The sequence below is a fragment of the Mobula birostris genome, chromosome 19 (assembly GCF_030028105.1).
Source record: "Mobula birostris isolate sMobBir1 chromosome 19, sMobBir1.hap1, whole genome shotgun sequence".
Classification (NCBI taxonomy): domain Eukaryota; kingdom Metazoa; phylum Chordata; class Chondrichthyes; order Myliobatiformes; family Myliobatidae; genus Mobula; species Mobula birostris.
The window spans coordinates 1,898,693-1,923,386 of NC_092388.1; the positions used below are offsets into that span (position 1 = coordinate 1,898,693).

The 24,694-nt window shown below is 43.0% G+C and overlaps 1 long non-coding RNA gene across 2 annotated transcripts in view; it reads right to left on the minus strand.

Annotated features, from left to right (window-relative positions):
- Positions 1-5,703: 5,703 nt before the first annotated feature.
- LOC140212282 (uncharacterized) overlaps positions 5,704-24,694 on the minus strand; it is a 172,047-nt gene continuing 153,056 nt past the window's right edge. The window contains exon 4 of one of the 2 annotated variants that reach the window (XR_011889683.1): positions 5,704-6,526. This is a non-coding gene — a long non-coding RNA (uncharacterized lncRNA). Of the gene's footprint in view, positions 6,527-12,388; positions 12,455-24,694 lie in introns of those variants that run through there. The other variant, XR_011889684.1, reaches the window with a different exon arrangement.

Here is a 24,694-nt window from a genome sequence, read left to right on the forward strand (position 1 = left end):
ATTATTAATGATGAGGTCTCAGATTTCTTGGAGGCCCATGATAAAATAGGCCATAGTCAGCGTGGTTTCCTCAAGGGAAAATTTTGCCTGACAGTCTGTTGGAATTCTTTGAAGAAATAACAAGCAGGATAGACAAAGGAGAATTGGTTGACGTTGTGTACTGGATTTAGGCACATGAGGCTGCTTAAAAAGATATGAGCCCATGGTATTACGGGAAAGATTCTAGCATGGATAAAGCAGTGGCTGGTTGGCAGGAGGCAAAGAGGGGTCTGAAGCCACCCTTTTCTGGTTGGCTACCGGTGACTGGTGATGCTCCACAAAGATCTGTGTTGGGACTGATTCTTTTTATTTATATATCAAAGATTTGGATGATAAAATTGATGGTTTTGTTGCAAAGTTTTCAGATGATATGAAGATAGGTGGAGGGCAGGTGGATTTGAGGAAGTAGAAAGGCTCAGAAGGACTTTAGACAGATTAGGAGAATGGGCAAAGAAATGGCAGATGGAAGACAGTGTTGGGAAGTGTATGGTCATGGACTTTGTTAGAAGAAATGAAAGGGTTGACTATTTTCTAAATGAAGAGAAAATACAAAAAACTGAGGAGCAACGGTACTTGTGAGCCGTTGTGAAAATTTCCTAAAGGTTAATTTGCAGGTTGAGTTGGTGGTGAGGAAGGCAAGTGGAATGTTAGCATTCATTTCAAGAGGACAAGAATAGAAAAGCAAGGATGTAATGCTGAAACTTTCCTGAAAAGGTTCAGAAGAGGTCCATGAAAATGATTCCAGGATTGAATGGCTTGTCATATGAAGAATGTTTGATGTCTCCGGGCCTGTTTTCACTAAAATTCAGAAGAATGAGGAGTGACCTCATTGAACCCTATTGAATGGTGAAAGGCTTTGATAGACTGGATGTGGAGAGGATGGTTCCTTTGCTGGGAGAGTCCAAGATCAGAGGACACAGCATCAGAATAGAGGAGTGTCATTTTAGAATGGAGATTAGGAGGAATTTCTTTAGCCAGAGAGTGCTCAATTCCTGTACTCAATTCTTTACCACAGACAGCTGTGGGGGCCAAGTCTTTATGTCTATTTAAGGGAGAAGTTGATAGATTCTTGATTGAAGAGATACAGGGAGAAAGCAGGGGATTGGGGCTGAGAGGAAAATTGGATCAGCCATGATAAACTGGCAGAGCAGACTTGATGGGCCACATTGCCTAATTCTTCTCTTATACTTTATGGTCTTATGTTCTTAACCCATAAACTCTAGTTGTAGTCTCACCCAACGTCAGTGGGAAAGATCTTCTTGCATTTACCCTATCTGTAACCCTCATAATTTTGTATACCTCTATCAAATCCCCCTCAATTCCCTACGTTCCAGGGAATAAAGTTCTAACCTATTCAATCTTTCCTTACAATTCAGGTCCTCCAGACCCAACAACAATCCTTGTAAATTTTCTCTGTACTCTTTCAATCTTATTTACATCTTTCCTGTAGGTCAGTGACCAAAACTGCACACAATACTCCAAATTAGGCCTCACCAATGTCTTAAACAACTTCAACATAACATCTCAATACATTGATCTTTGAAGGCCAATGTTCCAAAAGCTTTCTTTACAATCCTATCTATCTGAGATTCCACTTTCAATAAATTATGGACCTGTATTCCCAGATCCCCCTGTTCTACCACACTCGTCAATGCCCTACTGCTCACTGTGTAAGACTGACCCTGGTCAGTCCTCTTTACACCTCACACTTGTCTACACTAAACTCCACCTGTCATTTTTCCAGCTGGTCCAGATCCCTTTGCAAGCTTTGATAGTCTTCCTTGCTGTCCATTACTCCTTCAATCTTGGTGTGAACTGCAAATTTGCTGATCCATGAACCACATTATCATCAAGATCGTTGTTATAGATGACAAACAAGGGTGAAGAGTGAAACATTCACTGTTTATTCATTTTCACAGATGCTGCCTGACCTGCTGAGTACCTTCAGCATTTTGTTGGCGCTGCTCAAAGTTTCCAGCATCTGCTGAATCTCATGTGTCTACCAAAGAACAAGTGTGATTATCTGTTGAAGGATCTTTAATCTAAACTATTATCTCTGTTTCTCTCTCCAAAGATGCTGAGTACTTCTGGAATTTTCTGTATTTCCAAAATGTAGTTTGTGTGCAAGATTCAAGATTGTTTAATACCATCTCCTGTACACAAGAGTAAAGGAAAATGAAATAATTGTTACTCTGGATCTAAAGCACCAGAAAAAAAACACAATTAGATAAAGAATACAATACTAATAAAACACACAATAAAAATAAATACTTAAGGTACCTTACATACATGGACTGAATGTATGTCCATTAAGTGATGCCAGGCAGAGGACGTCTTTGATATGTTCTTGATGGTGGGTGGGCTGGTTCTGGTGATGTGCTGGGCAGTTTTGACCACCTGTAGTAAAGCCTTACTGTTGCCACAGTGCAGTTTCCATCCCATGCAGTGATACGGCTTGTCAGAATGCTCTGTACAGCTCATCTGAGAAATGACGTGAGTATAGATGTGCAATTGTAATGGATGTGTGATCTTTCAGGTGTGACTGACACTTGACCGTGACAATACAAAATTTGAAAACACGTATCAATAGGCTCAAGGACAATTTCTATCCCACCGTTATTAGATTCTTGAGTGGACCTCCGGTATGATAAGATGGACTCTTGGCCTTGCAATCAAACGTTGTAATGATATTGCACTTTATTGTTTACCTGCACTGCACTTTCTCTGCAACAGTTTATTCTGTTTTGTTATCGTTTTACTTCATACTACCTCAATGCACTGTGTAATGATCTGATCTGTATAACAGTATGTAAGGTAAGCTTTTCAGTGTATCTGGGTACATGTGACAACATAATCCAATACCAATACCAATACTGGGAGATTGCTTGTGAATGTAGTCAGGATATCTCTTATTCCTCTGAAACACATAATACCAAAGCGGGGTTGGACACAGACTGGATTTGACATTGATTATCAGTATACCCTACCAGGAAGGATTCTCAACAATCATCAGCTTCCACCGAACAAGCTCACAGGGATGGTGGGGGGGAGGGGCGGTCAGTTGAGACCGTAAGACATGGCAGCAGAATTAGGCCTTTCAGCCCATCGAGTCTGCTTCACCATTTGATTTATTTTCCTTCGCAACCCCATTCTCCTTCCTTCTCCCTGTAACCTTTGATATCTTGACTGCAAAATAACCTCTGCTTTAAATATACTTGATGACTTGGCCTCCACAGCCATCTGTGGCAATGAATTCCACAGATTCACCACACTCTGACAAAAGAAATTCCTCCTCATCTCTGTTCTAAAGGGTCGCCCTTCTGTTCTGAGGCTGTGCCCTCTGGTCCTGGACTCTCCCACTGTAGAAAACATTCTCCCCACATCCACTCTATCTAGGCCTTTCAATATTTGATTGGTTTTAATGAGATTCCCTCCTCATCCACCCTGCTCTTCTGGGGGAGAAGCTGACAGGGATGCAGGTGGATGCTTTCCTGGTGTCATGGATTCTTGATTACCTGACTGGCAGACCACAGTTCGTGTGCTTGCAAAACTGTGTGTCAGACAGAGTGATCAGCAGCACTGGGACTCCACAGGGGACTGTCTTGTCTCCCTTCCTCTTCACCATTTACACCTCGGACTTCAACTACTGCACAGAGTCTTGTCATCTTCAGAAGTTTTCTGATGACTCTGCCATAGTTGGATGTATCATCAAGGGAGATGAGGCTGAGTACAGGGCTACGGTGGGAAACTTTGTCACATGGTGTGAGCAGAATTATCTGCAGCTTAATGTGAAAAAGACTAAGGAGCTGGTGGTGGACCTGAGGAGGGCTAAGGCACCAGTGACCCCTGTTTCCATCCAGGGGGTCAGTGTGGACATGGTGGAGGATTACAAATACCTGGGGATACGAATTGACAATAAACTGGACTGGTCAAAGAACACTGAGGCTGTCTACAAGAAGGGTCAGAACCGTCTCTGTTTCCTGAGGAGACTGAGGTCCTTTAACATCTGTCGGACGATGCTGAGGATGTTCTACGAGTCTGTGGTGGCCAGTGCTATCATGTTTGCTGTTGTGTGCTGGGGCAGCAGGCTGAAGGTAGCAGACACCAGCAGAATCAACAAACTCATTCGTAAGGCCAGTGATGTTGTGGGGATGGAACTGGACTCTCTCACGGTGGTGTCTGAAAAGAGGATGCTGTCCAAGTTGCATGTCATCTTGGTCAATGTCTCCCATCCACTACATAATGTACTGGGTGGGCACAGGAGTACATTCAGCCAGAGACTCATTCCACCGAGATGCAGCACAGAGTGTCATAGGAAGTCATTCCTGTCTGTGGCCATCAAACTTTACAACTCCTCCCTTGGAGGGTCAGACATCCTGAGCCGATAGGCTGGTCCTGGACTTATTCCATAATTTACTGGCATAATTTACATATTACTATTTAACTATTTATGGTTTTATATTGCTATATTTATACTCTATTCTTGGTTGGTGCAACTGTAATGAAACCCAATTTCCCTCGGGATCAATAAAGTATGTCTGTCTGTCTATCTATCTATCTATCATTCTCCTAAACTCCAGTGAGTACAGGCCCAGAGCTATCAAGCCCTCTTCATATGTTCAGAATTCAATGTTCAAAGTAAATTTATAATCAAAGTACATAGATACCACCATATACAACCCTGAGATTCATTTCTTGTGGGCATACTCAATAAACCTATAGAATAATAACCATTACAGGATCAATGAAAGACTGCCCAAATAGGGTGTTCAGCCAGAATGTAGAAGACAACAAATTGTGCAAAATGCAAAAGAAGAAACAAATAAACAAACAAACAAATAAATAAATAAGCAATAAATATTGAAAGCCATGAGGTGAAAAGTCCTTGAAAGTGAGTCCTATGTTTGTGGGAACATTTCAGTGATAGGCAAGTGAAGTTGAGTGAAGTTATCACCTTTGGTTCGACAGCCTGATGGTTGAGGGGTAATAACTGTTCCTGAACCTGGTGCTGTGAGTCCTGAGGCTGCTGTACCTTCTTCCTGATGGCAGCAGTGAGAAGACAGCCCAACCTGAGTGGTGGGGGTCCCTGATGATGAATTCTGCTTTCCTATGAAAGCATTTCATGCCGATGTGCTCAATGGTTAGGAGAGCTTTATTCATGATGGTCTGGACCCTTTCGTTCCCCGATCATTCTCATGAACCTCTTCTAGACCCTCTCCATTGCCTGCACATTCCTTCTTAGATAAGGGGCCCAAAACTTCTCACAATACTCCAAGTGTAGAAACTGAGCCTGATCTCCTCAGTCCACAAGAATCTATTTTGGATTAATTCCTTGTTTTTAGTGAATAAATAATAAACTTGGATTTGGAAACACTTGAACCTGGGTTGTGAGGAATTATTTAATTAAAGAAAAGTCCTTAAATTAAACACTGTAATGACAAAGATGGACAATGATCAGTATATCAGCACATTAAGGGGGCAGTATTTTAATACCAGAAGCAGGTTTAATATCACCAGCATATGTCGTGAAATTTGTTAACTTTGTTATATATGTTTATTAACTAGCTAGAGGAAGAAAAACAGAAATAAAAAGTAGTGAGATAGTGTTCATAGTTTCAATGTCCATTTAGAAATCGGACGGCAGAGGGGAAGAAGCTGTTCCTGAATCACCGGGTGTGTTCCTTCAGGCTTCTGTACCTCGTTCCTGATGGTAACGATGAGAAGGGAGCACGTCCTGAGTGGTAGGGGTCCTAATTGATGGACACTGCCTTCCGAAGGCACTGTTCCTTGAAGATATCTTGGATACTACGGAGGCTAGTACAAATGATGGAGATGACTAATTTAACAACTTTATGCAATTTACTTGATCCTGTGCAATAGCCCCACATACCAGACAGTGATGCAGCCTGTCAGAATGCTCTCCACGGTACATCTGTAGAAGTTTTCGAATGCTTTAGTTGACAAACCATAATCTCATCAAACTTCTAATGAAACGTAGCCACTATTTTGCCTTCTTTATAGCTGCATCGATATGTTGGAACCAGGTTCAGTCCTCAGAGATATTGACACCCAGGAATTTGAAATTGCTCACTCTCTCCGCTTCTGATCCCTCCGTAAAGATTGGTTTGTGTTCCCTCATCTTATCCTTTCTGGTCCATAACCAGCTCTTAATCCCTACCTCACTAAACAGTTAATTGATCCAGTCTGTATTACGCAATGCTTTCATGACGTTGCTGACATTTGGAAAAAGTACTGAGCTGCAGGCTCGCTGTGTGATAATTGCAAATATTCAACTCCCATTGTTTTCCCTCATCACTTTACAGCACGGCAGAGAAGTGATTCTTTCTTACTGACTAAGTAGCTCAGATCATGACAAATTCAGATATTGGTGAACAGAAGTTCTACTCGGGCTTAAACACTAGGCCAGATTGGGTTAAAAGTAATGGCTTGGATACATCTGGAAAACTAATTCCCAGTCCAGCAAGTTCTGAGGAAAAGAAAAGAATCAGAATCAGGTTTATTATCACTGTCATGTGCCATGAAACTTCTTGTTTTGCAGTAGCAGCACAGTGCAATACATAAAAATTACTATAAATTACAATAAGAAATATTTAAAGATTAAAAGTAGTGCAAAATTGTGGCCCATATCAGTCTAAAACTTTCTATACACCAATCCACGTCCACATTTCCCCTTCCATCTCCTACACCACCATCTCTGAAAGACACATGACCCTCGGGTTATCTTAAAATCTTTCCTCTCTGAGCTTGTACTTAGGTTTACCCGAACATGTAGAACCGGTACCAACCTCAATCTATCATTTCAAGTTCAAGTTTATTGTAATCTGACTGTAGACATATATAACCAAACAAAACAGCGTTCCTTTGGACCACTTCCTCCAGCACCCACAAAACATATATCACACACAGCACATAAACCAAAATATTACCACAAATTAGTTAATAAAATATAGTTCAAAATGCACATATTGCATACCACAGGCAAACAGTAAACAGTTAACAGCTTGTTGTCCTAGTAACGAGACCTCGGTGGTGACAGGGTACTCATTAGTCTCACAGCCTGAGGGAAGAAGCTGTTACCCAGTCTGACAGCCCTCGTCCTGATGCTCCTGTACCTCCCTCCTGGGTCAAAGAGATTGTGGGATGAGTGGTAGGGATCCTGAATAATGCTTCCCATGCATGGAGACTTGAATTCACCTTTGAGTTTTCCCTGTACAAGCCTCAGCTGCCTTCCTACCTCAGTGAGCTTTACTCAGAGTGGCAGTGGGTTTGATCAATTCATTCCCTTCAATCAGGCTTTTGTGAGACAGCATGAAGCCTTCTTGCTAAGTATTTAGAGAAACACTTGCAATATTTAGTAAACGTTAATAGAATAAATGAAAAATAATTCAGAAATACATTTATTTTAAAATGCCACTTCTCTGCACACTGCACAAATTGCCCAAAAATCAATTTATATTTGATTGAACTTGTTTGTAATGGGAACTCACTCCAAAGACCGATTTAATGATAATTATCTTGACCAGCGTCCTGTAAAGCTAAAATACATTGTGCACAGCCCATCTAAAAAGACTGCAAAACGTATTTGATAAAATTAACCCCATGTGAGATTCATTATTGAAATGTTTGTTGCCAGGCAAAGAATGGATCAGGGTGCAATCACTGGGTCTCTGTGACCTGCCTACAGAATTTCCTCAGGCACGTGACTGATACAATCAGCTGTGTTAATAACATGTGTGGGTACACACACTCACACGTACACATACACGTACACACACATACACAGACACACACATACAGCCATATACATACGTACACATACAGGTACGTACACACACACATATACACACATACACATACACGTACGTACACACACATATACGCATGTACACATACACGTACGTACACACACATATATACACATGTACTCACACACATATACACAGTACACAGACACAAACATACAAACATATACACACATACACGTACACACACACACACACACACACACATTCACACTCACATAGGCACAGACACACACTCACACATATTCATACACAAATTCACACTGATGTACACTCACACATATTCATACACAAATTCACACAGACATACACACACACACACACACACACACACACACACACACATTGTTATACTTGGTCACACACAGAGTATTCTGGTCCAGGATCAATTTCATGATGTAACCAATGGTTTGACAGGTTAAACACTCGTGCCACTGGTATTTCATTTGTTGTACTCCAGCAATACCTTTTCTAAAGTTGAGGGTGTTTCTTCACTGGGTAATTTTAAGCTTTGAACCAGATTGTAACCCTGGAGGCAACGTTCTGATACCAGGCTATTTTTAAACATCCCAGCAAACTTGCACCTTTTCATAGAGCCAACCCCTTACATTCATTTTTAACCATTCCAAAACAATTTCACACTTTGCCGCAACAATCTGTTGTAAATGTGCACACGGTAGGATCATCAAACCATCAGTCTTCACCTTATACACTCTAATGGTTAAAGTAACATTGAGGAAAGAAATCCTAGTTTGTTGTTTCAATTTCAGTTACCAAGAAACTAAAATACTTACAGTATATAACTTAAGACCATAAGACACAGAAGCAGAATTAAGGGCATTCAGCCCATTGTGTCTGTTCTGGCTGATTTATTATCCCTCTCAACCCCATTCTCCTGTTCTTCTCCCCGTAACCCTGACTAATCAACAACCTATCAACCAAGCACACACAATGACTTGGCACTCAACACACTTTGCGATATCATACCAACCTTCCTAAATCGGGAGTCAGAAACAGCATCGGGTTTAATAACACTCATATATGTCATGATATTTGTTGTTTTGCGGCAACAGCACAGTGGAATACATCAACAATTACTATAAATTACAATACGAAATTTACTCTTAGTGGCCACTTCATTAGGTATTTCCTGTACGTTTGTGATCTTCTGTTGTAGCCCATGGACTACAAGTTTCAATGTGTTAGCAATTCAGAGATGCTCTTCTACACACCACTGTTGTTTCGTGTGGTTATTTAAGTTACTGTTACCTCCCTGCCAGCTTGAACCAGTCCAGTGATTCTCCTCTGAACTCTCTCAATAACAAGGCATTTTCGCCCACAGAACTGCCACTTATTCAATGTTTTTTTGTTTTTCACACCATTCTCTGTAAACTCTAGAAACTGCTGTTCATGAAAATCCAAGGAGATCAGCAGTTTCTGAGATACTTAAACCACCCTGTCTGGCACCAACAGTCATTCCACATTCAAAGTAACTGAGATCACATTTCTTCCCCATTCTGATGTTGGGTCTGAACAACATCTGAACCTCCTGACCATGTCTGCATGCTTTTATGTCTTGAGTTGCTGCAACATGATTGGCCGATTGGGTATTTGCGTTAATGAGCAGGTGTACATGTACTGTATACCTAACAAAGTGGCCACTGAGTGTATATTTTAAAAATTGAATTAAATAAATCGTGCAAAAGGAGAACAAAATATTTTCTATCTTGAGTGTTGTAACCAACTATAAAATAAACTTAAAGAAACAGAAATGGAATGGAAGAATTGGAGATACATTGAAAGGGAAAAAGAAATGTCAGTATGCAGACTCCCTGTTGTTACCAATTTGACCTGTTGAGGAGTAATAAGATCGCCGTGTGCTCCAAATCCCACTGAGCCAAATGTTAATGATATCACTCTGTAGAGTAAAGTCATGATTGAATGAGAGTCTGGACTGGAATTTCACCTTGACACTCAGTAAAGGACAACTCCAGTCTCGAAACTAAAGCCACCAACTGTGTTCTGCCTTTGTTCTAAATTGAATGTGATTCTGTTGTGGTAGCTTGTGCTTTGTTGATAAAGGACAGGTGAGATTGACACATTCTGAAGGAAATGTTAGCGTTTATTTAGAGGTGGACGGAAGGATTTAATGAATGCACCCGACCGATCTACATGATCTCGTAGATCTCAGTGTGCCTCTGTAGCTCAGACACAGAGCTCAGCAACACTGAGGGATTTTCCATTCATTCATTTTAAATGCTGCTGAAACATTGCCCTGTCTCTGGCTGAAACTGTCCACAATCTAATTCCTAACTGGAATTCTAAACCCCAGATGAGCCTACACTTTCGTCAAGCACACTCACTCATTTAGTTGCGACTATACCATCAGTTCCGCTGACACTGAAGAAATACCAAGATAACAAGACCTGACAGAGCATTTTCAAGTTTTTCCCTTCACCCTCCATGCCTCAGGTGTGTGCTGCACAGGTGTCCCCCTCCAAACCTCACCTGGCTGGCTCTGGTACCTCATAACCACCATTGGGACTAATTCCAATGAAGCTGCAGGGGGTTTAATGAGATGTAGAGATTTTCAGAGGCATGTACAAACTATTAAAATTATGAGAAGCAACACACATAAAGTTGCTAGCATCTATTGGAAGAGGTACAGTCGACGTTTTGGGCCGAGACCCTTCGTCAGGACTAACTGAAGGAAGAGCTAGTAAGAGATTTGAAAGTGGGAGGGGGAGGGGGAAATCTGAAATGATAGGAGAAGACAGGAGGGGGAGGGATGGAGCCTAGATAAGTGTGAAGAGGCTCATTTTGGTAGGTCCAATTTGAAGACAGAATATAATATTAATGGTAAGACTCCTGGCAGTGTGAGGATCAGAGAGATCTTGGAGTCCATGTCCATGGGCCACTCAAAGCTGCTGTGCAGGTTGACAGTGTTGTTAAGAAGGCGTATGGTGTGTTGGCCTTCATCAACTGTGGGATTGAGTTCAAGAGCCGTGAGGTAATGTTACAGCTACATAAGACCTTGGTCAGACCCAGCTTGGAGTACTGTGTTCAGTTCTGGTCACCTCACTACAGGAAGGATGTAGATACTGTAGAGAGAGTGCAGAGGAGATTTACAAGAATGTTGCCTGGATTGGAGAGCATGCCTTATGAGAATAGGTTGAGTGATCTTGGCCTTTTCTCCTTGGAGCATTGGAGGATGAGCAGTGACCTGATACAGGTGTACAAGATGATGAGAGGCATTGATTGTGTGGATAGCCAGAGGCTTTTTTTCCTGGGCTGAAATGGCTAACACAAGGGGGCACAGTTTAAAGGTGCTTAGAAATATGTACCGAGGAGATGTCAGGGGTATGTTATTCACACAGAGAGTGGTGGGTGCATGGAATGCATTGCCGGCGATGGTTGTAGAGTGGGGGGATACAATAAGGTCTTTTAAGAGACTCTTAGATAGGTACACAGAGCTTAGAAAAATAGAGGGCTATGCAATAGGGCAATTCTAGGCAGTTTCTAGAGTAGGTTATATAGTCGGCACAACATTGTGAGCCAAAGGGCCTGTAATGTGCTGTAGATTTCTATGTTCTATGATTCTGATCGTGACTGATTCAGATTGACTCTGATTCTGATATTCTTTCAGATAAAGTACCACAGAGTTAAAGACTTACCCATAAAACCTGTGACCTAAAAATCCAGAGCTCCTTCTGGATTTTTTCAGTAAATATGCAGTAGAAGATATTTCTATTTTTTTTCAGTAACTACTGTTATTTATGTTTCCATGATATGCTTCATGTACTTCTTTGTTCTTTGAATTGATTCTCCATTTTTGGATTTTTGGTCTAATTCCCATTTGTTTATTTCTTCCTTGTCCCTGCAGAATTAGTCGTAGCTCATGATGTAGGCAGAAGATGGTGTTTCTCTGGGAGTTCTGAATGTACCACTGGGCTGAGTTGTGCAATAATCCTTGTGGTTAGCTCCCTTAGGCTCGAGCTGCCCTTCTACAGAATGGCTTTCCACATTCTCGAGGCAGAACTGCTTTGTTTCATGCTTTACACCATGGTGTGCCCCAGACTTGGAAACACGATTGCCTGCAGTCAACATTTGCATCAGGGACTGCTTCAGCTTTGGAAGTGAAGATTTCCACAGTGTGAAACCTTTATGAAGCTATATTCTTCCCAGTCACTCCAGGAGACAACTAGATTGGGCAATCTTTAGCGCAGACCTAAGTGTGACTTATGCTGCCTTCAAAATCCAAATCACTTATTGCTTTTCCTGGGGGGGGGGGTTGGGGGTAAAAGGTTTTTCCAACTTGTGGAGTTCTTTTAAATACAGGACAACAAACCTGGTCTGCCGGGTGACGTAACAGTTAGTGTAATGTTCTTACAGTCCCTGAGACTCTGGTTCAATTCTGTCACTGCCTGTAAGGAGTTTGCACATTCCCCCTAAGTCCATGTGGGTTCCTTCCAGATGCTCCAGTTTCCACCCACAGTCCAAAGACATTCGGGTTGGTCGCTTAATTGGTCACATGGTGTAATTGGGCGGTGTTGGCTTATTAGGCCAGAAGAGTCTATTCCTGTGCTGTGTCTCTAAATAAAATAAAATAAATAAAATCAGTACAGTCAATTTCGATATCAATACCAAACCTTTGCAAATGTAAGGCGTTTGTATCTTGATTCAGTTATTGTCTTACACTAGAAGCATTATTGGTATTCTAGTCTTACACTAGAAGCAGTGTCATGTGCTTTACTGAGACGTGGCTGCACAAGGACATACCCGATCAAAGCGTTTCCATAGAGGGCTTCCAGACCGTTCGAGCTGACCAGAATTGCACTGAGAGCGGTAAGCGTAAAGGAGGGGGGCTGGCGGTTCTGGTAAATAACAGATGGTGCAATCCTGGGCATATTACGATCAAGGAACGGGTCTGTAACCTGAATATTGAACTTTTTGCTGTTGGACTCCGGCCATATTATTTGCCAAGGGAAATCTCGCATGCAATTGTGGTTGTTGTGTACATCCCTCCCTCTCCCAACCCGGCGTCGGCATGTAACATCATTTACACTGTCATAGCCAGATTACAAACCCAGCACCTGACTGCCCTCATTACCATCTCAGGTGACTTCAACCAGGTTACCATGGCTAGAACACTGCCCAACTTCACGCAGTATGTGAGCTGTACAACCAGAGGGGAGAAGACTCTGGATTTGATGTACGCTAACGTTAAGGATGCATACAGCTCCTCTCCCCTCTCCCCACTGGGAAGGTCAGATCACAACCTGGTGCATCTAAAACCCTGCTACGTGCTTCTGGTGAAGAGTAAACCTGCAACCTCGGGGACAGCAGGGAAATGGTTGGAGGAGGCTTATGAGGCGATCCAGGGTTGTTTTGAGGTGACAGACTGGCAGGCACTCTGTGAGCCACATGTAGAGGATATTGATGGGCTCACAGAATGCACCACTGATTACATCAACTTCTGTGTGGACTGCAATGTTCTGACAAGAACTGTCCTTTGTTATTCAAATAACAAGCCATGGGTGACAAAGGACATTAAGGACATCTTTTTTTAACCAATTTCCCCCGGGATCAATAAAGTATGACTATGACTATGACTATTTATATACTGCAAATATTATTTGTAACTTAATCTGCCTGTGTCTGAATAACCAGCCCTGATGAAAGGCCTCAGGCTGAAACATCGACTAAAGTCCATGAAGACAATATACCCTACCCTCATCAACCATCTTGTCACTCCCTCAGAAGACACAATCACAATAATGAGACAAGACCTACCCTACCCAAAACCATGCTGACTGTCCCTAACAAGTCTCCACTTCCAAATGCCAGTAAAGCCTGTCCCTTAGAATTTTCTCCAATCATCTCCCTACCATGAATGCTGCAGGGAATGGATGGTATTTAGCAGCTTCCAACAAGAAAAGAATACATGTTTATCAGAACAGATCCAAGGAAATTGCAGGCATATTGCTTGCAATTTTATATCAATTAATTTAATGGAGACTTTAAAACTTATATGGCATAGCAAAGTTCTAAGTTGTTCAAAAATAAGTGAAGCTTATCCAATGATTGGAATGAAGATAATATAATAAACTGCGTGCAACATTGGGTTCAGTCAGCTACGCCAGCAAGATACAATCTAATGTGAAGGAAACAGCTGTCACTGTAATTGGAGTCACTCAGACAGATTTATCCTTGAGCTGGAAGTGATTGGCACTGAGCTACTGGTGACAGCACATGAATAGAGAGGTGAGTTAGAACACCATCTCTGTTGAAGCCGGGATTTGGCTTGAGGAATTATTGTGCTTCACTGAACCATCAGTACATTTCGTTGAGTAATAAAACAGACTCATAAAATAGGTTTTAAATTTATTTTTAAAAGGAAAACTCAGTTTTTAAAGAAATATTTTTACCGCTCTTGAATAAAAGCTGATAATAGAAGGATGAATGAAGAAGCTGCTCTGACTGAAACATCAGACCTTTATTATTGGCTCCTTTACGCAATTCTAGATTACAAATCCTGGGTTATTTTCAACTCCTGTACGTGTTCAGAATTACTTGTTCTACGTCCTCATACTTGCAGTTCTATTTATGTATAAGTTCACGTTTTAAAGTGCAACTTAATAATATTATAATTTAATAATTCCGTAAGCTACGGATGATCACATGATTACAATGAGATGTAATTATAAATCTATACATTATATACGTACAGAAATGCCAACAGAAGCTCCAAAGACCTTATCTCTGAGAGAGGAAGTATATTCATCTAGAAGGCGTATGAAGCAGTGTGATGAAAGCTGAAGCCACGGGACCGGTCAATCTCCTATCAGCTCAGGATGGAGGACTCTGGTGAGCTGCCTATGTCCCAGCAGGGATGATGAGCTTAAGATTTACACCGAACCTCTACGTATAACCATGTAGAAGGAAACAGACTGCTGCCTAATGAGGATAATAAGGAGGATGATTTTTCAAATCATTTAGCACCTTCGTAACTTCAAGCTTCTCTCTAAAGCTAGACCATAGTTAAACTTTCATTCATGTTGATAGACTATCCCATATACAGCCCAAAATCAATTGGGATCATTACCTTAGGATGTCAAGATAAAAACCACAAGACCATACAATTTGAACTCAGAAAGTGTCCTGTTGATCCACTGTAAGGAAACGAGACTCTTGCTGAAGCAGTGTAAATGCATTCCTTCATCACCCCCCCCCCCACATAAAAGCCTTAAAGAGGCCGTTTCCTTCTTTACTCTGCCTAGGATGCCCAGCAACCCTTACCCTTAAACTTGGGAAAGAATTTCTCTCATCTGATCCTCTGGCAGCCGTCCACAAGGAGACAGTTTGCTCCCCTCCATTTTAGTGACAATATTACTTTGCTGAATGCTGCTAGTGACTCCACGTCTTTCACTATTCACCCCACTAAAACAGTTCATTGGGAAAGACTTAACTGTGTCAGTTGGGGGTTAACTCCATGAAGCATGGCACTCCTTCAGAAACTAGCCAGCTGGTTTACCCTTTTGTTTCTTGCTGTATGCTACAAATTCCTCCAGAGAGAGGGGTGGGATTATCAATTTCAAATGTTATTTGTTCATTAAACAAGTATTTGAGTCTTCAGCTTGGTGTGCTTTGATTTATTTCCTGACACATATCCCTGCAGGTGGAAGAAGTGCTACACCTGGCCATTCACCACCTCCCTCAACTCCAACCAGAGCCTGGTCTTTCCAAGTGAGGCAACACTTCAACTGACAGTCAGTACATCATCTGGTGCTTCCGATGTGCCCCCCTCTACACTGTGAGACCTAACATAGATCTGGGAACTGCATTTTCAAGCGACTTTGCTCCATCTTCAAAAAGCAGGATTTCCCGGCGGCCCACCATTTCAGTTCCAATCACAATTCCCATTCCAATATGTTGGTCCGTGGCCTCCTTTTCTGCCATGATGAGGCTACCCTCAGGCTGGAAGGGTAAAATCTCATATTCCATCTGGGTAGCCTCAAACCTGATGGGATGAACATCGGTTTCTCCAACTTCCAGTAACTTTCTCCCCTCCCCCCTTCCCTCTTCTATTCCCCACTCCGACTGTTTCTCTTCTCCTCATCTGCTTATCACCTCCCTCTGGTGCTTTTTCCGCTCCTCCTCCCCCCTTTCTCCCATTGTCCACTCTTCTTTCCTATCAGATTCCTCCTTCTCCAGCCTTTTGCCTTTTCCACCTTTCACCTCCCAGCTTCTCACTTCAACCCCTCTCCCGGCCACCTGGTTTTACCCGCCATCTTCGAGCTTGTTCTCCTTCTCCTCCCCCCAAGCCCCCCATCTTGTTCTGGCACCTCTCCTCTTCCTTTCCAGCCCTGATCAGGGGTCTCAGGCCAAAATATCAACTGATGCTCTGAAAGCTTTTTTTTCCCATTAGGAGTTATTTGAGAAACATTCTAGATTTGATTAGTACTTTAGCTAATTTTTTTAGTTGTGACCTTTGCTGACTGGTTGAAAGTGTTAATATGTTGTTGTCACCTTGCAACTCTGCACAGTAACACCAAATTTGAGCAGGAACTTAGCAGGTCAGCAGCACCTTTGGAGAAGAATAAAGTGTCGATGTTTCAGACTGAGACCCTTCATCAGAACTGGAAAAGGAAGAGTCAGTGTTTCGGAACGAGACCCTTCATCAAGACTGGGAAGGAAGGGTGCAGTAGGCACAATGAAAAGGTGGCAGGAGGGAATGTGGCAGGTGACAGGTGAGACCAGGTGAGGGGGAAGGTGGATGGGTGAGGCTGTGATATTGAGTCTGGGTGAGTATATATCATTGAAGAGGCAGAGAGCAGCAGAAGTGGATCACTGAGAGAAGGTCTCACTGAACTCCCTTGGAAGAGAAGATTTAAACTTCTTCAGGGTAGGCATATCTCAAAGAGACTTTGCAGTGGAGCAGCAAGTCGGGAATCTCAGGGTCTCGGATCAGAAGGATACTATCTTGATGGAACAGACACACTCTCCAGTAGGCTAAGGGAGGGGCCAATGGGTTACATGTATGTTGTAAAGTCACCATAATGCCCAGCTTCCTCCTTTTTTTGCAGGGAGGGCACTGGGTGGATGCTCAGTCTGTGGCTCTCTCATTCATGGAGGGGTCATGGACTGCAAACTGATGGCAATCAAAGCACCCCAGATCACCCAGGAATGTCTTACTTTCTTAAGACATACCTGGCCCTAATGCAGGGTTCTACCAGAAGGACTGCTTGAGGAGCATTTGGTGACTCTGGGCCTGCACTTGCTGAAGTTCAGAAGAATAAGGGGAATTTCATTGAAACCTATTGAATATTGAAAGGCCTAGACAAAGTGAATGCAGAGAGGATGTTTCCTATAGTGGGAGAGTCTAGGACCAGAGGGCACAGCCTCAGAATAGAGGGAAGTCTGTTTAGAACAGAGATGAGGAGAAATTTCTTTAAAAAAGGGATGTGAATCTGTGGAATTCATTACATAGAACATAGAACATAGAATAGTACAGCACAGTACAGGCCCTTCAGCCCACAATGTTGTGCCGACCCTTAAACCCTGCTTCCCATATAACCCTCCACCTTAAGTTCCTCCATATACCTGTGGTACCATATTACCACAGATAGCTGTGGAGGCCAAGTCTTTGAGTATATTTAAAGTGGAGGTTGATAAGTTCTTGATTAGTCAGGGTGTCAAAGGTTACAGGGAGAAGGCAGGAGAATGGGGTTGAGAGGGGTAATAAATTAGCCATGATGGAATGGAGGAGTAGCCTCAATGGATCGAATGGTCTAATTCTGCCCCTGTGACTGATGGTCTTATGGTGTTATGTTGAAATGGGAGGTCACCAAAGAATCTCAGAGTCCACAGTGGCATCTGTAAATGGAACACCATACTGTGTGAGCAGGGGGATGCTGAGAATTCACCAAGGGATTGGAGGGTTCTCCTTCATTAGCCAGCAGCCAGACCACGGAGAGGGAGATTACCTATGCCTTCTACACAACATGGTGCAGCAGAGTGCAGCTGGAGCACCATGGCCACTCCTCTCTCCCATAATGGGAAGGCTGAGGAGGCTGAAGGGAGCCGGACATTGCACATCCATACTCAAGTCATTCTACAGATGCACAGTAGAGAGTATCCCAATAGGCTGCATCACAGCTTGGCACGGAAACTGCTCTGTGGCAGTCAGGAAGGCTCTACAACGGGTAGTCAAACCTGCCCAATACATCACCGGCACCAGCCTATCCACTATTGAGGACATATATTCAGGAAGGTGCTGGAAAAGGGCCAGTAACATCATGATGGATCTCACTTACACTTCCCATGGACTGTATGTCCCACTCCCATCAGGGTGGAGGCTATGTAGTATCCAGTCCAGCAGCACCTGACCCAAAACGGACACTTTCCCCAAGCTGTAAAGCTAATCGACATCTCCATCCTCTAACCCACCCCTCCACAGCCCACCATTACTACCTTATCATTTCCTGTCAGTCACCTTACGTACAGCCTAGTGTCATTTCATGGACATACAATCAATCAAAAGGTAAGCTACCTTATGTATTTATATTTATTATGGTCTTTATTATTATTATTGTATTTTTATTTTTTCTCAGCGCAAATTGGTAAAACCTGAGGTACAGTCAAAGCCAAGCACACTCATTTCTCTATTGCTGGGAACTTTTGGACTATTCTAGTGGTGTTCAGTATTGTGGTTTACTGAAAATTTACATAAATATTGCTGTGTAGCCCTAATTGTTTAATGCTATTAATACGCAATTGGGATGATACCAGTTGTAGATATTACTATTGGGACAATGTTTACCCTGTTCATGTTCCATAGTCTTTCAATTTCCTCTTTTATTTCAGCATATTTCTGATGTTTTTCACGTTGATTTCTGTAAGTTATGTGTGTTTGGAATGACTGTGTTGATTAAATAAGTTGTTTATCCTGTTTCATTATATCTGGATGCTTATTATGGATTGTGCTATCTGTAACAACAGATTGGTTGTAATATAATCTGTGGGACTCTGACTCTAAAACTGAATCAGGTTTGTACTTATAGTAAGGTATGGTTTCTTTTATGAATCGGTATTTTAATGCAAGGTTTTGGTGAATGATGTTTGTCATTTGACTGCCTATGTAAGTAATCAGATTGAGTCAAACTTCTGTACGATCTTGTAACGTGTTGGATTGTTTCTGGCTTTTCTTGGTGTTTTCAGCAGTCATTATCTTGAATTTGTCAGTCTTTTATTATGTATTTTTGATATTTTGGTGTTTACAACCTGATCCTGTAGTGCCACAAGGAACCGTTCTGTTTCTGGGAAGATATCTCCAACTCTGAGCCAGGTATTCGATGCTTCCTTGTCGATAATCTAGTCTGCTCATATCATGGGGATGTCTTCCATGAAGGGTCATGCTCTTCCATTGGTTAACATTTTTCTTTTATAGTGAAAATTTCTTCATTTCTCAGGGTTGTGATTTCATTTAAGTTTAGTGGTGTGTACTTCTTAACAGAATGTTTGCATGGACTACTAAATTATTATTATTGTGTTCTTCGTCTTTTATATTTTTTTTGTGCTACATTGGATCTGGATAACAATTACCTCGTTATCCTTACCCTTGTGTACTGGAAATGACATGAAGCAATCTTGAAGGAGTCTTGGGGTTGGAGGAAGAGAATGCAGTATGCCCTCACCTGGCGACACAAGGAACTGCAGGGCGCTGAAATCCAGAGCAACGCACAATCTGCTCGAGCAACTCAACAACTTTATTGTGTTCAATTCTGGTCGCCCCTTTATAGGAAGGATGTGGAAGCTTTAGAGAGGGTGCAGAAGAGATTAAACAGGATGCTGCCTAGATTAGAGGGCACATCTTTTGAGGATAGGTTGAGAGCAAAGGAGGATGAAGGAAGGCAAGAGAATGGGTTTGAGAAAGATAATAAATCAACCATGATGAAATGGCAGAGCAGACTTAATGGCCATAAGGCATAATTCTGCTCTTATATCTTATGGTCTTATGTCTTACGGACTTGATAAAGATGTACAAGATAATAAGAGGCACAGATAGAGTGTACAGCTAAGATTTTTCCTCCAGGGTGGCAATACCTAATTTGAAGGAGATTGGAGGAAGATATAAATGGGGAAGTCAGGGGTAAGTTTCTTTCACAGAGAATGGCGGGTGCATGGAATACCCTTCAAGGGGTGGAGGTAGAGGCAAATCCATTAGGGACATTTAAGACACTCTTATATAGGTACATGGATGGTAGAAGAATTGAGGATTATGCAGGTGGGAGAGGTTAGATTGATCTTAGAGTAGGTTAGAAGGACACCCCAATATTATGAGCTGAAGGGTCTTATGGTGCGTTACTGTTCTGGGTTCTACCTTCTCTGATCAGTGGGTCAAGCAGCATCTGTGGGGTGAAAGGAATTAGGAGGAAAATTTCTTCAAATTCGGCACACCTTGAATAGACGATTCAGTGGAGTCTTCACAGTATAGTGAGACTTTGGCTAAAGGAGGCTTCAGCTTGGAAGAGCTGTTGGCTCTGGGTAAATCGTCCGGCTAAGTTTCTGTTTCCCTTTTTTCTTACAGTGTCAAGGGTACTTGGTGTAGTCTAATCGGCCAGCTGGGTTCTTCATGCCAGATGTTGGGGTCCTGGGAGATCCAGAGACTCCCTGGGAACTACATTTCTGTAAAGAGCATCCAGCTGTAGCTCCTTGAAGATTGTATTAGGAATCTGGAGCAGCAGCTAGATAACCTTCAGCTTCTATGGGAGAGTGAGAAGATCATCGATCAGGGTTACAGGGAAGTAGTCACTCCTAAATTGCAGGAGACAGGTAACTGGGTGACTGTCAGGAGAAGGAATGGGAAGGTGAACAGGCAGTTAGCGCAGAGCACCCCTGTGGCCATTCCCCTCAATAATAAGTATGCTGTTTTGGACACTGTGTGGGGGATGACCTCCCAGGGGAATGCCATGGAGACCAGGTTACTGGCACAGAGCACAAGTCCATGATGCAGAAGGGAAAGAGGGAGAAGAGGGGAACAGTAGTGATAGGGGACTCAATGGTCAGAGGAACAGACAGGAGACTCTGTGGGTGTGAACAGGACACCTGAATGGCCTGTTGCCTCACAGGTGCCAGGGTCAGGGATGTCTTGGATCGCGTCCACAGCATTTTGGAGAGGGATGGGGAGCAGCCAGATGTTTTGGTACATATTGGTACTAGTGACATAGGAAGAAAAAAGCTAAGAGGTCCTGAAAAGAGAATTTAGAGAGCTAGGCAAAAAGCTGAGAAGTAAGACCTCCGGGGTAGTAATTTCTGGATTGCTGCCTGTGCCATGTGCCAGTGAGAGTAGAAACAGGATGATTTGGCAGATAAACGTGTGGCTGAGAAGCTGGTGTGGGGGCAGAGTTTCAGGTTTTTGGATTATTGGGATCTCTTCTGGGGGAGGTATGATCTGTACAAAAGTGACGGGTTGCACCTGAACACGGGCAGTGGGGGGGGGGGGAACAATATTCTCGCGGGCAGATTTGTTCAAGCTGTTGGGGAGAGTTTAAACTAACTTGTCAGGGGGCTGCGAACTGGAGTGAAGGGACTCAGGATATGACAGATGATGAAAATGCAAAGATAGCAGGGGAGAGTAGGCAAATGATAGGACAAAATTGCAGCCCGCAGGGTGAGTATCAGTGCATTAGGGATGCAGAATCAAAAAGGGTAGCAAATACTGCACTCAAAATGTTATATCTCAATGCACAGAGTATAACAAATAAGGTGGATGTTTTTGCTGCACTATTACAGATTGCCAGCTATGATGTTGTGGCCATCACTGAATCATGGCTGAAGATTGGTTGTAGTTGGGAGTTGATTGTCCAAGATTACACATTGTATCAGAGTGATAGGCAGGAGAGGGAAGGGCAGGAGTCAGAGGGTAGAGAGTACCCCAGTGGCTGTACCCCTTGACAATATATACTCCTGTTTGAGTACTGTTGGGGGAGACAGCCTACCTGGAGGAAGCAACAGTGGCCGCGCCTCTGGCACAGAGTCTGGCCCTATGGCTCAGAAGGGTAGGGAAAAGAAGAGGATGGCAGCAGTGATAGGGGACTCTAGAGTTAGGGGGTCAGACAGGCAATTCTGTGGACGCAGGAAAGAAGCACGGATGGTAGTTTGCCTCCCAGGTGCCAGGATCCAGGACTTTTCTGATCGCGTCCACGATATCCTGAAGTGGGAAGGAGAACAGCCAGAGGTCGTGGTACATATTGGTACCAACGACATAGGTAGGAAAAGGGAGGAGGTCCTGAAAGCAGACTACAGGGAGTTAGGAAGGAAGTTGCGAAGCAGTACCACAAAGATAGTAATCTCGGGATTACTGCCTGTGCCACACAACAGTGAGTATAGGAATAGAGTGAGGTGGAAGATAAATGCGTGGCTGAGGGGTTGGAGCAGAGGGCAGGATTCAGATTTCTGGATTATTGGGACCTCTTTTGGAGCAGGTGTGACCTGTACAAAAAGGATGGGTTGCACTTGAATCCCGCGGGGACCAATATCCTGGCAGGGAGGTTTGCAAAGGCTACTGGGGAGAGTTTAAACTGGGATTGCTGGGGAGTGGGAACCAAACTGAAGGGACGGAGGAAAGGGAGGTTGGCTCACATATACAGAAAGCTTGGAGACAGTGCGAGAGGGAGGATAGGCAGGTGATACAGAAGGGATACACTCAGACTGATGGTTTGAGATGTGTCTATTTTAAAGCAAGGAGTATTATGAACAAAGCAGATGAGCTTAGAGCATGGATCTGTACTTGGAGCTATGATGTTGTGGCCATTACAGAGACTTGGATGGCTCAGGGGCAGGAATGGTAACCTTGAGTGCCAGGCTTTAGATGTTTCAGAAAGGACAGGGAGAGAGGCAAAAGAGGTGGGGGCATGGTACTGTTGATCAGAGATAGTGTCATGGCTGCAGAAAAGGTGGACGTCATGGGGGGGATTGTCTGCGGAGTTTCTGTGGGTAGAGGTTAGGAACAGGAAGGGGTCAATAATGTTACTTGGTGTTTTTTATAGGCCGCCCAATAGTAACAGGGATATCGAGGAGCAGATAGGGAAACAGATCCTGGAAAGGTGTAATAAAAACAGAGTTGTCGTGGTGAGAGATTTTAATTTCCCAAATATCGATTGGCATCTCCCTAGAACAAGGGGTTTAGATGGGGTGGAGTTGGTTAGGTGTGTTGAGGAAGGTTTCTTGACACAATATGTAGATAAGCCTACAAGAGGAGAGACTGTACTTGATTTGGTATTGGAAAATGAACCTGGTCAGGGGTCAGATCTCTCAGTGGGAGAGCATTTTGGAGATAGTGATCATAATTCTATCTCCTTTACCATAGCATTGGGGAGGGATAGGAACAGACAAGTTAGGAAAGCGTTTAATTGGAGTAAGGGGAAATATGAGGCTATCAGGCAGCAACTTGGAAACATAAGTTGGGAACAGATGTTCTCTGGGAAAAGTACGGAAGAAATGTGGCAAATGTTCAGGGGATGTTTGCGTGGAGTTCTAGCCAAGAAGAAAAGAAGAGCTTATGAAAGGTTCAAAAACTAGGTAATGATGGAGATCTATAAGATTATAAGGCTAGCAGGAAGGAGCTTAAGAAAGAAATTAGGAAAGCCAGAAGGGGCCATGAGAAGGCCCTTTCGAGCAGGATTAAGGAAAACTCCAAGGCATTCTGCAAGTATGTGAAGAGCAAGAGGATAAGATGTGAGAGAATAGGACCAATCAAGTGTGACAGTGGAAAAGTGTGTAAGGAACCAGAGGAGATAGCTGAGGTACTTAATCAGTACTTTGCTTCAGCATTCACCATGGAAAAGGATCTTAGCGATTGTAGGGATGACTTACAGCGGACTGAAAAGCTTGAGCATGTAGGTATTAAGAAAGAAGATGTGCTGGAGCTCTTGGAAAGCATCAAGTTGGATAAATCACCGGGACCAGATGAGATATACCCCAACTACTGTGGGAGGCAGGGGAGGAGATTGCTGAGCCTCTGGCAATGATCCTTGCATCACCGATGGGGACGGGAGAGGTCCCGGAGGATTGGAGGGTTGTGGATGTTGTTCTCTTATTCAAGAAAGGGAGTAGAGATAACCCAGGAAATTATAGACCAGTGAGTATTACTTCAGTGGTTGGTAAGTTGATGGAGAAGATTCTGAGAGGCAGGATTTATGAACATTTGGACAGGCATAATATGATTAGGAATAGTCAGCATGGTTTTGTCAAAGGCAGATCATGCCTTACGAGCCTGATTGAATTTTTTGAGGATGTGACAAAACACATTGATGAAGGAAGAGCAGTAGATGTAGTGTATATGGATTTCAGCAAGGCATTTGACAAGGCACCCCATGCAAGGTTTATTGAGAAAGTAAGGAGGCATGGGATCCAAGGGGACATTGCTTTGTGGATCCAGAACTGGCTTGCCCACAGAAGGCAAAGAGTGGTTGTAGATGGGTCATAATCTGCATGGAGGTCAGTCACCAATGGTGTGCCTCAGGGATCTGTTCTGGGACCCCTACTCTTCATGATTTTTATAAATGACTTGGATGAAGAAGTGGAGGGATGTGTTAGTAAATTTGCAGATGACACAAAGTTTGGAGGTGTTGTGGATAGTGTGGAGGGCTGTCAGAGGTTACAGCAGGACATTGGTAGGATGCAAAACTGGGCTGAGAAGTAGCAGATGGAGTTCAACCCAGATAAGTGTGAGGTGGTTCAATTTGGTAAGTCAAATATGATGACAGAATATAGTATCAATGGTAAGACTCTTGGCAGTGTGGAGGACCAGAGGGACCTTGGGGTCCGAA